Here is a 15,282-nt window from a genome sequence, read left to right as displayed (position 1 = left end):
GGCTCACCAGCAAGCATCTGTGAGCATTCAAATGCATCTCTGCAGATACAGTGCTGTGCAAGGCTTCAAGCTACACTCTTGGACTTCTTGGAGCATGTGACAGTGGGTTAAACTCCTAGGAAATTAAGAGCTATCTCAACTCATATTTGCTTACAAAATGCAATCTACGGTCACCCTGACAGCCTCTGCCTGAAATACAGTCTGTCCATTTTGCAGAAAATCTTCAGCCTGGCGTGCAAACTACTAAAAACTCGACTCTGTGGAAACAGCAGCTTCGCACATTCATTCCCTTGGTAACGTGGCTGCAGGAGGAGAGTCACAGAAACTGCCGAAGTGAAATGTTCCTCTCCATTTGTCTCTGGAGTCCCATTTTAAAAAGAGCCATCTGGAATGTGAACTCTGTGGTGTATTTTCCCCTCAGAGATAAGAACAACAGTAACAGGAAGAGTTGTGATGATAAGCATGAGCAACATTCTGCATTAGCAGTTTACACGCAAAAGATAATGTTTTCATGTGTGTTCTTTTGTTTTAGAGGGCTAAAAAAAAAAGTGACCATCAATATTAATGAAATCCAAAGGCCTTGCCTTTGGTGTCGATTCCGAGTCAATATTCAATGTCACCGCACCATGGCAACGGGGATTGCTGACCAATGGTGCTGTTCTCTAGGCGATTTAATGAGTTGGCACAATCAGAACTCAGCATTATTGGGGCTGTTCTGTATGCAAGCTTGTATCTGCTGAAGCAGCCACTAACTAACAGATTCTCTCTCTCTCTCTTTCTCCTTTCTTCCTTTCTCCAAGACAACTACTTCTGTGCCAGCACCCAGACCTACCTCAGACATACCAATTACATTCTTTCTTGAAGCAAATCTAACCTCAAAAAGATTTAGGTCATGCATATATGAGAGTAAACCATTATGAAGTTTCCAGACTTAAACTAAAATTAAACCATGTGCAGACATTTCAAATAAGTAGAACACAAAGTGACACTTGTGGGCAGGTGGGCTGTCAGGAAGCCACACCACTGCAGAGGAGAGGATTATCTGCCTTGCCAAACTGAGTCTTAAACCTAGATATAAGCATCCTTCAGACAAGAAATGCAAAATAGAAAATCTTGGAAAAATATTCTAATACAGGTTAGTCAGGTAAAAGAGAAATGACAGATTGTTGAAGTACCTGGCCCAGTCCAATTGTCACCCCCATTTCCCTTAACCCTCTGTCCCCCTCTGTCCTCACCACCATTGCCCCATCTCAGGTCCTCATTCATGGGCCACACTGTGACTCACCACAGGAGCCCCCAATCAGTCTCCCTGCCTCCCCTCATACCTCTAATCCACTGCTGAGAGCCACTGGATCCAGCCTTCCAACCAAGTCTGCTCAAACCCCCACAGGCCTCAGACTTCCTCACAGACTCCCAGTAACTCATGAAGACGAAGACGGTTGAGCCTTCTTGGGTAACACTCAACGGCCCCAATCTAACTTCTCAGCCCTTCTGTCGGCCACATTCCTCCCCACACGCCTGACTGCTGCCACACTGACCTCCTCTTCCTTGCTGAGACCAACCCATCAACACTCAGCAGCTGTTCGAGCCTGGAAGTCTGTCTGCACTGCTCTGTGCAACGAAAACCTGCCCTTCCAACCGGATTTAATCCTCTGGGACCTTCTCCATGCTGATTTGCTCTTTCTGCTTTAGGTACTCCAATGAGCCTTTGCTTAAACTCAAGCTAAAGCAGAGATTTCACTTAACATACAAACTACAACCAAACTCAGGTTTTTTCCCCCAAAACCTACTCCTCCCTCAGGCTTCCCTCAACTCAGTACAAAAAGCTACCAGCTACCTCACTGCTCAAACCAAAAAGCAAGAAATCATCCCTGATTCCTTCCTTTCTCTCCCGTAATTTACAATTCATCAGCTATCCAGCCAGCACTTTCTGCAAAACTTAGCCAAGCGGAATGCTTGTCTCCTGCCCGCTACTGCAGGCAGCTCCCAGAGTGGCAGCCACAGCCTCCTGGTGGCTCCACACTCGCTTCTCTCACCTTCTCCACACAGGAGACATACATCAGACCCTACCCGCCTTTTGTTAAAGGACTCCAATGACATTGCATTGATGTTAAAATAAAACCTCAATTTCTCACCTTTTCCAAAGCCTGAATCATCATGCTGGTTTCAAATTAGAATCCCTTTGGGAACAAAACAAAGTAAAAGGGCAAATAAAAAGAGCAAACAGCAACAGAAATTGATGCCTGGTCCCCTCCTCAGAGATTCCAATTTGATTTGTCCCCAGGTGACTTTTGAAAAGTTGTTTCTAATGTGAAGCCCAGGCTGAGAACCACAACACACTAGGTGACCAGCTCTCTGTAAACTCATTTTCCACTACAGACCCTCAGCCACTATGCTCCTTTTATTCTTCTGCTTCCTCAAAAATGCCATTTGTGCTTGGTGGCCTTTGAAGAGCTGCCCCCGCTCCCCTGTGGATTTCTCCACCCTGTCTAGCCACCTATCAGACTCACTGCATGTCCAATCAGAACTCAGCTTAAAGCTCATGTCCTGAACCAGGACTTGTTGGGCCACTCAATCAAAAGAAGCCAATAGTCACCCTGTGACATGGTATCTTAATTCTTCGCACAGTACTTCTCTAATACTCTTCTTATCTGTTTATTATCTCTCTCTCCCCATGGGAACATCAGCTCCATGAATGCAGCAGGTACTCAAGAAATGTTTGTTGAATCAGTGCGTGACAAGTGAGTACACCCATCTAGCTCACCTCCATCGGTCAGGCTGGGCAGGCTTTGCCTAAAAGGATCTCAATGAGTCCATTCTCTCCCAGGAACGGAAAGCAACCATCATCTTACAAATCTGCACAAACGTTAAAGGTTACAGTTATCCTTATTGAAAATTATCCTTTCTGACTTGAGAGAGAGAACAAAACTACATATTGTTTTAAGAACTGAAATCTAACTTTCAGGAAAGTTCTAAAAGTTGATAAACATCAAACAAAAATTATCAATATAGCTGACTCCTGTAGGAACTAAAAGTAAACAAACAAACAAACAGACAAACACAAGGACCCCTTAGTCTTCTCTGGCATAAACTATGACCCCTAGGCAATGGAGCATGACTGCTTACCCTCCAGGCTATAACCAAGACATTCTTTAACACCATGTAAATTGTTTTAAAAATTATATGTCTTGCTTATAATTATGACATTAATTCACATAATCACAAAGAGATCCCTTTCAAATTCAAAGTCCTCTACTAGTCAACTTTAGTGAAAAATAAATCAAAAGTTCAAAGGATAAATGAGAGACTCTCAAATACTATTTTCTCTAGCCCTGTTTTTTGGTTACTAAAGATACAGGGACCTCTATTCACAGTTTCAAGAATTTCAAGGATTATCTAGTCTTTAAGCACTCAGTCCTAACTATCCTAGGGAAATCATCATCTTGAAAATAATACCTTCCACTTTGCTGTGGGCTGAATCATACTCCTGAAAAACTATTGTCCATACCCTAATCCTTAAAAATCTGTCAAAACTGTCTTACATGGGAAAAGAGTGAAAATTACCCTGTATGGCACAAGACATAATTAAGTTAATGATCTTGAGAGAAAGCACTTATCCTGGATTATCTGAATTGCCCTCAGTGGGTAATCCAGTCACGCATTGCATTTCCTTTAAAGAGGGAGCAGAGGGAGCCTTGATACAGAAGAGGGTGAGAACATGTGACCATGAAGGCAGAGGCTGCAGTGACAGTGATGTGGCCCAAAGCCGCCAGAAACCTCAAGAGGCAAGCAATGATTCCATCCTAGAGCCTTTGGGGGTTGGAGGGGGGGCCGGTGAACAGCCCTGTGAGACCTTTCCCTATAACTTCCAGCTTTTAGAACTTCTGAGAAAACAAAACTGTCAGCTTCCCAGTTAATGGGTGTCATAACAGTCATGGGAAACTGATACACATTTAATGGTTTGTTGAATGTGTACCAGACATTATGAAAGCAAGGTACAAGAAATTTTACAGCTACAAAGAAATGTTTTTATATCAAAGAAAATATATTTCTTTTTAACATTTACCTTCTAAGCAGGTATAACTTAAATATGTTTAATCTCCAGTTTTCAGGTTAGATCTAAAACAAGGTGTTCCATTCTTGTTGTGACTTGAGGATATTTGCTTGATGTCCCTATGAAGTAGTTCTCTGTGCAGTAAAACAAGATTAAAATCCTCAACTCTCTCTGGGAGGAAGGGATACTATAAATGACAATAACAATAGCTACCCTTTGAAGATTCATGGAATCTTAGAGCTAAAACAGTCTTGGAAATGTGTTTAGAGCCACCCCTCCTTCTAGTGCCTCATGAGGAGCAGGTCAGGGAGGCTCCAAGTATCTTCTTTCTGGCTCAGAGCCCTCTGCACATTTCGGTACTGTTTCCAGAAGAGGGAGGATAGTATCCTCAATCCACTCATACTCTTGTTTATTCCTCCATTAATGGGTAAATTTTTTCTGGTTTAAGTGAAAAGACTCAAGTCTAGACCTGCTGGGGAAGGGGTGTGATAAAACAAAACCCTGTGATGATAACAGGCCAGTCCTTGCTCAGAACCAGATTTCTACCAGCACAGCCTTGGACAATTTCAAGTGTCAATTCTTGCAGGATCAGTAAGCTAGGAAAGAAGATGAAAAGGTCAGTTTGAAACCCAGTTCAAGAAATTAAAAAACCTAAAAGATCATGTCTTAATGCAAGTAGGTCAATACTGCCATCTTCCCACTTAAGAAAAAATGTAACAACAAAAGGCAAAGTGTGTGAAAAATTTATCCCTTGAGATTAATAGTTCCTAACTAGGAAAAGAAAGTAACCTTTTTAAGCTGGCCAAAAGTATATTTGCAAAACCCTACAAGACTATTACCACTTTTCCTCAATTTTTTACTCAAGATCTGAGCCTATTCAGTAGGGCAAGAAAAAAAATTAAAATTATGAGAAATAGAAAAAAAACCTGGCATTACTTAATGAAGTACAATTGCATGTATATTGAAAATCCACATTAGAATTAGTAAGAGACTTAATAATGTTGCTAGATATAACATTCAATGTAGGAAAAATCAATTGTTTTTCAATCTATCATCTCAAAGAGTTAGAAAATAAAATATTTTCAAAGATACCATTTACTATATCACCAAAAATATAAAGTACTTAGAAATGAGTGTAATGAAAGATATACAAAAACCTCTGCCAGGAAAAAAACAGAAACATATTGAATTTTCTAAAGTAACTCAGGTGTGTAAATAAGTTTTAGTTTCAACAAATGAAATAAAAATAAAATCAGATATAATCATCAGCATATCCTCTCATTCAAACATTAAATTTGAAATCTAGATGTGATGTGATGAGTTATGTAAAAATTCTGACCAGCTGAGTGCAAGGTAGGTTCTCATGGCAGGCCAGAATTCACATAATTAATTATACTAAGTTTTAGCCTAACATTGAAACAACATTTGAGTTACCTCACTAAGTTCTATGTGAATTGTGAAAAAGAGATAGGCCATAAGTCTTTTAATTTGGTAATGTATATACAGAAAAGTCCATTAGAATACAAGATTTAAACTGGCAGGCTGGGGATGTAGCTCACGTAGAGCACTTGCCTAGCATGTGCCAGTCCCTACATTTTTTTTTTTTTTACCTTTAGTGTAAAAATTGGCAGAATATACAAAACTTTAAAACTTCTGAGATTCTACTCAGCCAATCCATTCAATGTTAAATGGTCAAAACAGAAAGACACATATGGGTGTCAGTTCACCCTCATATTGGAATGATTTGAAATTTCTGCTTTTTTAGCCATTCCCTGTTAAAGCTACCTTTAAATGTAGGTAGAACTGATGGTTTCTTTCATGGTGGTATTTATGAAGAAAAAAAAACTTCTGAAACTCCACATTACTCTGAAAACATCAAAAATTTAATCTTTCAGCTAAGGCTAGAATCCATTATTAAAAAATACTTCTAGGAAGAGATAATGTAAGTGAGCAAATATCCAGTTTTAACACCACAATTAAATTATCTGATTCACAAGCAAGAATTGGGGGAATCAATCCTGATAACGTAGAGGAAAAAGAGTACTTTGAAGAAAACAGATCTGCAGTACATATTCCTACCCTCAGCCAGATGGGTTGGAACAGTGAAGTATCCTAGCAAGTACCATGTTGATATAACAGTGCTGAAGGAAAACTGGAAAGACACTGGAGACAAGCACAATGCACTTGACCAATCAGTGGAGGACATGGTACTGCTGTCAAGATGTGTTGGAGACACTATGGATTATAGTGCGCTATCAGATCCTGACTCACACAGCAGATGGGCTCTTCTCTACAGCGCCCTACGAAACATGGTAAACTGATAAAAACAAAAGTTATTTTTTCTTTTCCCTTCCAGAGTTCATGGCACAAGAAAACACTCTGAACCTAGTAGGCACCCAATAATCATATCACTTGTGATTTTAAAATTCATTTAAAAATGAATAGCTGAGCTGGGTATAGTGGTTCATTGCTGAAATCTCAACATTCTGGAGGGCTTAAGCAGGAGGATCATAAATTTTATCCCAGCTTGACAAACTTAGTGACTTAGTGAAATCTGTCAGGAAGGAAGGGAGGGAAGGAGGGAGGGAGGGAGGGAGAGAAGGAGGAAGAGAGGGAGGAAGAGAAAGAGAAGAGAAGTGAAGTAAAGAGAAGAGAAGAGAAGAGAAGGAAAAAACAAGAAAGAAAGAAAACCAGGGAGCCAGCCCAGGGATGTAGCTCAGTGTAAAGGGTCTACGTTCAAACCCCTGTACCAAAATAAGGAAAAAAAAAAAAAAGATAACTGACCTCTGGGTATACAAAAACATATTTTAAAATTAGAGCAAGCTTTTTGGTTGGGGGGAAACAGAGCTAAAAGTTGATTACTGACAATACTAAGTGCTGACAAACATAGATCAAGTGAAATTCATATTCCCTGTTGGTAGAGGAATCTAATTTGATAAACTCAATTTGGAAAACTGTTTATCTATGTGTTTCAAAGACAAAAAGATGGTCACAACCCCGTAAGTAAAGAATACCCATGTTTACCAGAAAACATGCACAAAGATGTTCAAGAAGCTTTATTCAAAATAGTCAAAGCCTGGAAAGCAAACTGCCCATACACAGTAAAATGAATAACTAAAATGTAGTGTAGTCATTCAATGGAATATTGCACAGCAACAAAAAAGAGCAAACTATGGCTATGTGCAGTACCATAGATTAATCTCGCAGACACAGAGAAAGAAGCCAGCAGACCTTATGATCTCATTTATATGAAGTTCAAGAACGGGTAAAACCCAAGGTGTTAGATTACATTAGAAGTCAGAACAGTGGTGATCTTGTGAGGAAAGGGTGGATGTGGAGCCTTTGGTGTTAGGAGCCTTCTACATCTTTATTTATGTGGTGATTACCTAGCCATTTCACATGTAAAACTTCACCAAGTTGTACACTTAAGATTTGTGTACTTTGCCTGATGTAAGTTACACCTCATTAAAATGGTAAATAAGAAAAAGAAATGTTGGCTGTTTCTCAACTGTTCATAGTTGTCTTACTCACTTTAATTATGGGAGCCAATTTTCTTTAAACATATTTTTGTTGTTAGCTACAATTTGAATGTCTGAACATTTGAAAGAATCCCTTAGCCAACCAAGTGTGGACTAATTCTCTCCCCCTTTGCACCGGTATTTAGCCATTTTAATTGTATCACCAGTTCACTCCTCACTGACATCTAAGAGAGGCCCCAACCCAATGCTAGACACAAGAGAGAGCAAGAGGTAGTGAGGACAGGCAGGGAAATGAGTGGCTCCTCCAACTCCATGCCTGAAGACCCCCAAGGTGTTCAAAGTAGTTGCTTATGCTATTGCTGAGGGTTCCAGTAATTTAATAAAACACATAGAGAAGTGTCTTTGATTTTGAAGCTATATAAGACTTTCATCTACTAAATGCTTTATCATATCTGAGCCAGATCTTTACTTACAACTTATTTTTTAGGGCATCACAGAAGTCTAGAGTGAATGGCATGTGAGGAATATTGTGGACTTAAATCTCATATCTGTATGATGAAAGTTCAAAAGGTAACCGAGAGCAGCCAAAAATCGGGATCAGGGAAAGAGCCACTGCCGGCTACCACCTCTTTTTCCAGGGACTGAAATGGCTAATATAGCATTTGCATTAAAAAGGTGCTAAACATAGTTTAAGTTAAGGATTAAAGCAGAAAGGTGTTTTTTTGAAAGTAACACAAGATGAAAATTACCAATAATGTGTTGGAAAATATTCCACTGGAAAGTCACAAAGAAAAGCATTATCTTCAGCTGTCACAGTCAAAGCCCCTTAAAAAGTGACCTCAGTTATTTTAGCCACTGACTTTTCACAGAATATTAAAGCAAACCAACAGTGCACCAGCTAGATGGGAACAGAAACCAGACAGTGGCTACCTGAAAAGCTCATGTACCAGAGGTCTCAAGTTCTTAAAAGATACTGTAAGGTTCCTTCCAGATATCTATCTATCTATCTATCTATCTATCTATCTATCTATCTATCTATATCTCAAATTTATTTCCAAATATTTGGATTAAAACTGTCTGCCCCATGTTCACCAATAAGCAGTCAATATTTTCTCAGGGCCTTTATACTACTTCCTGCATGAATGGATATACATTTATCACATGTCACAAGATAATTTCTTGTTTTAAATGGATAGATGCAATCACCCGCCATCAAGTGTTTTTCTTACACTGGAAAACAGCAAAATCTGCCAGTCAACCAGAAAAGCACCCATGACAAAAAACCAAAAATTTGAATACCTTGCCTTAAAATAATAATTATGTTTTCATTTTTAAAATTTTAGAGCTCTTCCAACACATCATAAATTCATTTCTGCCTCCCAAAAAACTGTTTATCCACTTATCTCTCAGATGAAAGGGATGAAAAACTTTAAAATCCATGCATTTAATTTTCTTCCTTTCTTATCGTTCTTCACAGATAGGGTGGAGTTGGGCTACCATGCTAATGTGATTTGCTTTGGGATCTCCCTGGAGGACTGCTGAAGCACACTTCTAGATGTGTCTGGGTGGCTCATGGAGTCTTGGCCCTGGGATCTACACCTGCTCCCTCCCCTGCCTCTCTGGCACTGTTGCCCGGCTCTGTTTCCTGGCCTCCAAAAGCTAAGCAGCTTTGCTCTACCATATCCTTCCACGATCGTGTTTCTGTTATGGAGTCAGATGGTCATGGACTGAATTCCTTCAAAATGTGAGCCAAATTAAACATCTCTCCCTTTCAACTGTGGGTGTCAGGTATTGTATCCAGTGACAGGAAAGCTGACTCATACAGATATGATGCAGTGAAAGAATAGTGTCTTAGGCTTAACACTGATTCTAAGAGAAAAGAAATCACAATATTTTCAAAACAGTTTTAACACAAGACAACATGAGACAACAAAAAAACAAAAACAAAAACAAAAAACCCCAGTAAGATTCAAGGGTCTCTCTGGGAAACCAGCCTTCCTCGTGATTTATTCTCAAATACCAATAAAGAGAAAAATTATTCTTTGGCCAGCAAAGGATCATTTAATGTGTATATACAACTCACAAAGTACATGCAATAAATTATTCCAGCAGTTCAAACTAATTCTATTTACCCAAGTATAAATAAAATTATCGATTATTTTATCCTTTGTGTGGATAATGTTGCAAGGCATATGTCCAACGCAAAAGAAAGGGAACTTAGTAGTAAATGTTTAAAATAGCATATGTTTATACACTTAATGTTTTATTATTTAGGGACATGTATGATAATTCACACTAAAGTTTCTCAAGGAAGTCCACAAAACACAAAGAAACTGTTTTTCACTCTGTCCCAGTGAAGAGAAAAAAATCTGTAATGAGATATAGTCAAATACTTTCTCTAGAAAATTGCTATGATCCTAAAAATTATACTAAAAAGTAAGATGGGGCTGGGGATGCAGCTCAGAGGTAGAGCACTTGCCTAGCATGCACAGGCTGCAGGTTCACTCTCATAACACCACCACCAAAAAATAAGGCAAGAAGATAGAATGAAGGATCCTGAATCATCACAGCTGTACTTGTTAAAACCAATGAGAATGATACTAAATGATAAATGATAAATACATGAGGGGTTGTGTCAGTCAATCTGGACTGTCAACTTAATTGGAGTAAAAAACTCCTGGAGAGGTGATTGTACCGTGAGGGCATGAGCCCCATAAATGGGTTAACCCACTGATGGGTACATAGGTAAATGGGCTACCAGGAGGTGACTGCTGCCCAGAAGTTGGTCATGGGAAAGTACTTTGGGGAATATATCTGCTCCCTAGCCCTTCCTCTCTGCTTCCTCCACTGTTCCTCTGCTCTCTGCTTCCAGCTGCCCTGAGGTGAGAAATGTTCTTATGCTATGCCTTTCCACTGCCACATTTCTACCTGGGAGCCAAACCAACCATGGACTAAAACCCTGAAACCATGAGCCAAAACTAAATGTGTTCTCCTTAAAGTTGGAGGTATCAAGTATTTTGTCCTAGCAATGGGGAAGTTAATACAAGGACAAAGGATGAAATAGACTGAAAGTGAGTTTTGCATCCCAGCGGCAGATCATGTGAAACGACACATCCCTCTGGATGTGCCATGCTAAGGTTTTACTTTAATTTCAAGACATGAAAAAGATGAAATCAACTGGTGCATCCTTTCTTCAATTTACTGTACTCAGATAGTTAGCCCTTACCCATTTCATTCAAACATTAATTGGCTGAGTAATCAGAAAGCTGAGTGACTACCAGAAACTGAATAAAACATCTATTCTCTCTCTCTGCTCTTTGAAAAATGCACAATGTGGGGCACCTTCCCTTGCTCTAGATGAAAATTCTGGGAAGTTCCAGGACCTTTCTGTTCACTCACAAATCACTAAGAGTCACTTAAAGTAATAAAACATTCCAATCCCTTTCAGTAATCAGTTCTTACAGGTTTATTTCTCCTTCCAGGGCTGGATTAAGTCTTGGGTAGGGGGCATATCAAGCTTTCCTCTTTACTGCTATCACTCCCCTCTGGCATTAGGGTGCAAAAAAAGGAGGAAGAAATGAGAATGAGACAGCTATGACTATGACTGGTTCCATCATAAACTGGCAGCTCACTCTGCAGGCCTGGTAGATTATTAAAGCTCATCCTGTCCTGTATGAATCACTCCTGGGCGGCCTTGGGAAACTTCTCTAGCGCCACTCCTCTGACCCGAGTGAAGGTATATTAGCACTGTGTTCTCTCAAAACAACTTCCACAGACTCTTGGCATCTGCCATACACTTCCAGCTGCTGATTCTTAAGGTCCCTCTGCAGGGTTCAATTTACCAGACGAAAGCCATGCTTGATGTTCTCATGTGTGTGGTCACCTCTTTTTGTTTACTTTTGTGCAGTCACTTAACCTCACTTTGTTTGACAAATGCCCCAGGGAGGCCCTAACATGACAGCGACCTATGTTGTACAGCATCAATAAAACAGCCAGCCCACCTCACACAGCCCAAGGTTCAGGAGTCCAGGCCCCATGTGGTAGCCCTGCAGCTGAGGGAGCCATGGAATTGCATCCCACTCCCATCCAGAAAGGCTGAGGATAAGAACAGGCTGTGTCTAAAATCTTCTTGCTAAAAGTCCCATCTCCTCTCTATCTTCTGATGATCTCAGAGATATGGGCCTGGGTTTCAAAACCATCTTATTCAAAATTCAAACATCTATTGAGTTTGGATCCTTGGTGAAAAATACAATTTTAACATTCCATCACACCTCTGCTCTATAAACAGAGTAGCTGAAGAGGCTCAGCTTATTGAGAATTCAGTGTGTTGACTTGTTTTTTTCCAGTAACTGTTACTACTATCTCCTTTTCCCTCTAGAAAGTGAATAGCCTTAACTCTCAGTCTGTCCCAAAACACTTTAGTCAAATTTTATTATTAAAATAATTTGGTATATGTAGTACCACTTATTATTCCTGTCTAAAAATAATTGAAGCAAAATCTAAGCAAATCTCTGAATATACTTATCAGCTTACAGGTAATACCAGGGATAGAGAAACAAGTTAAATGCCACCATTCAGAAGCAATCAGTCAAAAGGGTTTTTTCTTTCCTTTAAACAACTGCAAAGAACACAGATTTGATTTTAACTATGACTTGAAGGTGTTATAGAGATTTGAGCACAGAACCACCAATGCTTCCACTTACAATGTTTTTATTTGTTTTAAATACATTTTTCTTAGTGCTTATTAATTTTAAAAAATACTTGGTTTCAATGTGCTATTTCCAAACATGAATATTATATACTTTGATAATATTCATCCCTTCTATTAAAGAGGATAAAGCTTTCTAGAATACAAATAAATATTCTTCTCCATTAAATCAATGTCATGAAGAAAAAAGCAAAATAAAAGACTAACCACATTTACAAAATAGAGCAATCAAATGCAAAATGTGGATGTTGTTCATGTGAACATTTTAAAAGGAAAAATAAAAAAACTGAAACAACTGAGGAAATGTGAATAGAGATTGGGTATTATATGGAATAAAGGAACTAATACTACTAATTTTTTTAGGAACAATAATGGTATAATGGTTCTGCAAAAGAAAAAGTCTTTGTTAGAAATGTATACACAAGTATCTATATGTGAAATGGCTCAATACTGGGATTTGTTTTAAATTACTCATATAAATAATTTTTAAATAAAGTTTAGGAGGGATAAATGAAATGTGATTGGCAAAATTTTGCTATTAAGCTGGATGATATTTTTATGAGATTTCATATTCTACTTTTGTGTATACATAAAGATTTTAGTAACAAAAGGTTTTTAATAAAATGGACCGTAGTTCAATCTCGTGCCCATTTCTGTTCTCTTTTTTGCAGAGCAGGCTAAACTGGTGATCTAGTGGATCAGATGGGAAAAGTGGGTGGGCAGAGGGAGAGGAAAGGTACTCTCACCTCACTGCGCTTCAGCGGTTACTGTAGTGCAGCAGTCGTTTGCTTTGCCAGTATTCCATTCTTTTACACTGTTGACCACACACTGCACAGGTGGTAAGGCTGCTCTTGCCTTTCCATTGGTCATCATAGCTAATACAGATAGAGGCCAACAAGTCTTATTAGCAGGGATCTTCATTCTGCACAGTTCTCCTGGGCACTGATGATGGTCTTGTCTTAGATCTGACTGCATCTTCTAGTTGACCCACTGCTCACAGAACCAAGCCACATTTCTTTGATATGAGAAACTTACTATCCCACCTAGTGAAAGCCCAAGCTAGCCTTAGCTCTAGGAATAAGGCCATAGTTGGGCCTGCCCATGAGTGGGATCCCACCTGCATATCTCTCAGGGGCCATGAATTTACAGAGGCTGTCTTGCTTCTTCTACAACTGGTTACACCTCCACCACTTCTCTCAGCAACTCTCTTCCCCATGCTCCATTAATACTGGGGCAGGTGAGAAAGTACCATTGCTCTGTAGACATCCAGTAAGAAAGCACACAAGTAGTCTTCCCTTCTTACATACCCCATGAATCTTCATGCCCCCCCCACTTCAGCTCAGAAACATGCAAACATAGAAACCCTTTAACCCCTCTCCTCCCCTGTGGGAAGGACAGAGAGAGATAAACGTTATTCACTGAGATTGTACTTCATAAAGAAAAACCCCACTTCCTTCTCTATCCCAGGTCTCCTATTACCTACCTTCTTTTATCTGGAAATATAATGGAAGCTGTGTTTGGTCTTGGAGAATTTAAAGTTTTGTTCTCAACAGGATGCTGGTTCTACCATTGGGCCACAGATTGTGGTTTTAAAAGATTTCAATTAGTAACTTCCACCACCCTGTTGCATCTACTAGGCATCAAATCTTCATGCCAAGTAACTAAAATACAAAAGCAAGTGAGACACTCCCATTGGGTTTGAAATAACAGGAATGGGTGTGGGTCCAGGATTGAGTAAGAAGCTGGAGCAGAGTTTGGAGTTAAGATTGTGACTTTAACTGTAAAATGAGAGGTGGCTGGGATGACTCCCAGAGGTGTTGGAGCACTCAGGGGCAATGACTGCACCAGCTCTTGGTATAACCTCATAGGAGACAGGAGTCCAGCCCTCTGCGCAGTTAATTCAAATGTAAAATAAAGAACTAGTTGGCATGGAAGATAAACGGACCCTGTAGGTGTGGCTGCACTGAGTTGAGTGATGGAAAAAATTATTCCAGCCTCCTAGCCTGCTTCCACTAAGCAGCTGGGCTGGTGCCCATTCCAGATCAGCTACAGCCTTCAAGTTCAGGTGCAGGTGGCCCCACAAGGACATCCCTGAGCCATGCAGCAACACAAGGGCTGGTTAACACAAGCCATGGTTAAAGTCTATTCCCCTAACTGTTCACTATGCCACTTTCATTTAGAGTGAAATTTTATCACAATGTCTGTGTTATCTCTCCGAAAACCCAGCCCTATTATGAAAGCAAGGTCAGCACACAATCAACTAGGAGGTCCATAGGATAACTCATTGTAGTGGGCATATGTCATGTTCTGGGACATGGTGTGCACCCTTCTTCTATTGAGAAATCAGCCACCTAACCAAGAAAAGGTCACTTATTTTCCCAGCCTCCCTTGTATTTACAGTGAACTCCAATCCCTGCTCTTTATGTAGAAAAATTAACTTTTCTGTAAGTCACTGTATTTGAGGTAGCTTAGCCTGTATTTTAATACACAAGAAAAGAACAGATTCTGCACAGCAGGACAAGGGGATGTAATATTTCTGTGTATGCGTGGACTTACACAAGTTTGTGTGTGTGCGCCCACACGCACTTCTTGTTCCTTTGTCTGACTTCTGACTTCCATCTCCTGTGCACACAAACTAAGGCCAACCCTGGTTTTCACACTGCCAAATCCCAAATAATATTTTTGGTCCCTGTCTTACCTGATCTCAACACAATCGATACTTTCCATCACCCCCTCCTTCCTTACATAACACTTCTTCTTGGCTTCCATGACATCACCTATCCGTGGAAACCCCTGGACTCTCAGGCTCCTCTCTTTTACTCTCCTCTGGTATCTCCAGCTCCTCAGCCGAATGTTTCCATATTGGTAATTCCCAAAGCCTCACTCCTCTTCTTTTTGTCCTAACAAGCCCTTATGCTCCTGCGCTTTGTTCACAATCTTCTATAAACCTAAACCTGCCTACACTTCTCTCTGGCTTTCAGACACATTTATCCATCCTCGTACTTAACTGCTCTACTCAGATATTTAGCAGATTTAATAAA

The 15,282-nt window shown here is 39.9% G+C and overlaps 1 protein-coding gene across 8 annotated transcripts in view; it reads right to left on the bottom strand.

Annotated features, from left to right (window-relative positions):
- Csgalnact1 (chondroitin sulfate N-acetylgalactosaminyltransferase 1) overlaps positions 1-15,282 on the bottom strand; it is a 316,784-nt gene that overhangs the window by 130,723 nt on the left and 170,779 nt on the right. Inside the window, exon 1 of one of the 8 annotated variants that reach the window (XM_087216878.1) lies at positions 1,326-2,711. The exons of the other annotated variants lie outside the window; for them this stretch is intronic. The gene's annotated coding sequence lies outside the window, so the exon portion shown is untranslated. Of the gene's footprint in view, positions 1-1,325; positions 2,712-15,282 lie in introns of those variants that run through there. 8 annotated transcript variants of the gene reach the window in all.

The sequence above is a fragment of the Heterocephalus glaber genome, unplaced genomic scaffold (assembly GCF_053883595.1).
Source record: "Heterocephalus glaber isolate CG9 unplaced genomic scaffold, H.glaber_assembly_v1.0 deba00001460, whole genome shotgun sequence".
Lineage (NCBI taxonomy): Eukaryota > Metazoa > Chordata > Mammalia > Rodentia > Bathyergidae > Heterocephalus > Heterocephalus glaber.
This window is presented reverse-complemented; position numbering and strand designations above follow the sequence as displayed.